The 2,913-nt window shown below is 49.4% G+C and overlaps 1 pseudogene; it reads left to right on the forward strand.

Moving 5' to 3' along the window:
- The first annotated feature begins 1,347 nt into the window (after positions 1-1,347).
- Positions 1,348-1,466, forward strand: LOC120595819 (uncharacterized; annotated as a pseudogene).
- Positions 1,467-2,913: the final 1,447 nt, after the last annotated feature.

A 2,913-nucleotide genomic window follows, 5' to 3' on the forward strand; every position in this document is an offset into this window, starting at 1 on the left:
TGTCTTATCTCTTTGTAGTGTGTGTGTGTGAGTGTGTGTGAGTGCGCATATGTGAGTGCGCATATGTGAGTGTGCGTGTGTGTGTGCGTGTGTGAGTGTATGAGTGTGCATATGTGAATGTCTGAGTAATGCGAAAAGGAGTATCGCGTGTAATGTCGCGTGTAATGTGCCATGGCGTGTGTAGATGTGCATGTGCATAGAGTGTGTATGTGAGTATTGTGTGTGTACGTGTGCGCGCAGGTCGCGTATCGGCATTATTGGGCTTGCATGTGTGATGTTACATGTGTGCAGTGATGTAGTGTGCATATTGAATGTGGGTGTAAATGCGCGTGAGTGTGTGTGTGCTGGAGTCTAGTGAGGTGGTGTGTGCAGCCGTGCGTGCACATGCGTGTGTGAGTGTGTGTGAGAGTGCATGTGTGTGCGTGTGTGAGTGTGTTGAGGACGCAGGTTGTCTCTGTCTCTACCGTTTTTGCAGCCTCTCAGGGTCGCGGGCTTGGTGTCAGTCTTCACCTTCTGTCTCATAGCCTGATACTATGTCACTAAGCGCTGCTAACTGTAGCCCCATATTTCTCTCAGATGTAATAATCCCTTCTTTTGTGCTGTCGCTCTCATAATTCACCTACATTTGCAGTCTTTAGGCTCATTTCCCACTTTTTATTCTAAATTCCACCTGGCCAGTTTTCTCAAACCACAAAGCTGAATGTGCTGGAAACACCCCAAATTGCAGTCCTTTTTGTTTCTGGCGTCAAGTCCAGCCCCTTCCCTTCCAGCCGTCACTCTCACCTGTACCCGATTGAGGTGTCAAGCCTGACCATCTCTGTGCCCTTGCTCCTTCTGGCATACATATTTGCCCTGCTCGATTGGTCTGGAAAACTGCTACCCATCCATCATGTCTTCACCGAATGCTAGGTCCTTTAGGGAGCCTCCCCTTTTCCTGTACCCCATTACCCAGGCTTCGTTGCTTCTTTCTCTGAGTATCCCAATCCTCAGCACTTTGCTTCCGCCCTGGTTATAGCCCTGACCATGAGGTTCAATAATGTACCAGGCTGTTTGCTCTCTGTGAATTCCTTGTAAGAATTCCTCACATCCCCCGTACCTGGAACAGTATTCACTCGGTGCATAGGAATTGCTCAGTAAATATTTGTTGAATAAATGGATTGAGAGACGGTGTAGTGTTTCAAAGAGCACAGGATTTATGAAAGAATGCCTGAATCTGTGATTTGGTTCTTCCACTGTTTTACCTGCATGGCTTTGGGGAAATGACAGCTCTGAGCTTTGTGGGCTTTTGTTGTTGTTTTTAACGGAGTTGTTGAGACGTTCAGATGAGACAATGGAAATGAAAGTGTTGTCTACGGCCATGCCATCCTGAACAAGCCCGATCCCGCCTGATCTCAGAAGCTAAGCAGGGTCAGGCCTAGTTAGTACTTGGATGGGAGACCATCTAGGAAGACTGGGTACTGCAGGCATAAAAAATAAATAGTAAGGGATGATAGGCTGCAAGGTCCTTGCAATCTGTGAAGTCAACCAAGGATTGCCTTGCCTAAAAAATAAAAAAAAAATAAAATAATAAAATAATAAAGAAAAGGAAAGTGCTTTGGAAAATAGAAATAAAACACTGTGCAAGTGTTTTTTATATGGTTATTGTTCGCTGAAAAATAAATAGCCGGTGAGTTTCAGTCTGGTCTTGCTTGATGATGATGGTCTGTACGTGGGGTCTTGGTTGAAGATGAGAAGTCCTGGTCACTTGGTCTTAAAGGCAAGCTCCAGGCCAGCCTGCCCACCTGCCAGTTCCCTTCTGGGTCAGGTGAGAGGGTATTCCCGGCCACGCCCACCTCTCTGAGTTTGTCGTGAGGCCCGGATGAGATAATGCATCTTAAACATCCATTGTGGTGAAAGCGTCTGGGAAAGGTTCTAGAGGCGCCAAACGCACAAAACCGTTTCTGGGGAGCCTGGCGCCTCCTGGAAGGACCGCGTCCTCGGCCCTCGCCTGGGACTTCTCGTCCCAACCCTGCTCTGAGTTTCATTTGATCGATGCCACATCTTCTGGCTGCAAACGAAGCTGCAAGCTAGTTCTGCTGCTGATTTCATCCCGGTGCTGGAGGTGGCCGGAGACCAAGGCTTTCTGCCTGAGGAGTCTGCTGCTGAGTTAAAATGTACCCCATCCACAGCCAGGAGGGGAGAAACCCTATGGCCCCCCTCACTGTCGTCCTCACGGATTCCGCTTCTGGGAAGTTTTTCCTGACCTCTCAGACCAGGCGAGCCCCCTGCCCCTCCACGTTCTCACGCCCGCGCTCATTAACGCTGTAATTTTATCGTGGTTATCATGATAGCAGTGTTTGTGTTTTTTAATCAGTCTCTCTCCTGGACCGTATCTGCTCGACCGCGGTTTCCCTCATGCCTAGCATGGTGCCTGGCACATAGACGGTGTCAATAAATATTTGTTGAGCAAGGAAGTGAAAGAATGTTCTGAACTTACTCAGTTTCCTCTGCCTGTGTTGTACCTTCTTACCTTGGTACCTTTGCTCCTGCTGTTTACACAGCCAGGAATGTCCTCTCTCCCCCACACATGCACACACATACGGCCCTCTGCTAACCAGATAGTGTGCCGCAAGCACCGGAAAGCACCTGGGCTTGGCACCGCTGCTGCCTGCCGGTCCTGCTGAGCTGCCGCCACTCAGCTCCTTCATCACCCGTGCACTAGTCACAGCCCAGCAGACCCATCGCTCAGGACTCACATAAGTACACAGTCCTCGTCATCTTTCAAAGAGAAGGAATGGAATTTATGGAGTCAGGAGCGGGGTGTTTTTATGGCCCTGTTCCGGATGAAGAGCTGGTGGTTCAGAATGGAGAAGAAACCTGTGCATCGTGCCCGGTCCTGTGCTTGCCTCGTGGGTGGGGACGTGGGCAGATAAA

The sequence above is a fragment of the Pteropus medius genome, unplaced genomic scaffold (genome assembly GCF_902729225.1).
Source record: "Pteropus medius unplaced genomic scaffold, Ma_sr-lr_union100, whole genome shotgun sequence".
In the NCBI taxonomy this organism is placed as follows: domain Eukaryota; kingdom Metazoa; phylum Chordata; class Mammalia; order Chiroptera; family Pteropodidae; genus Pteropus; species Pteropus medius.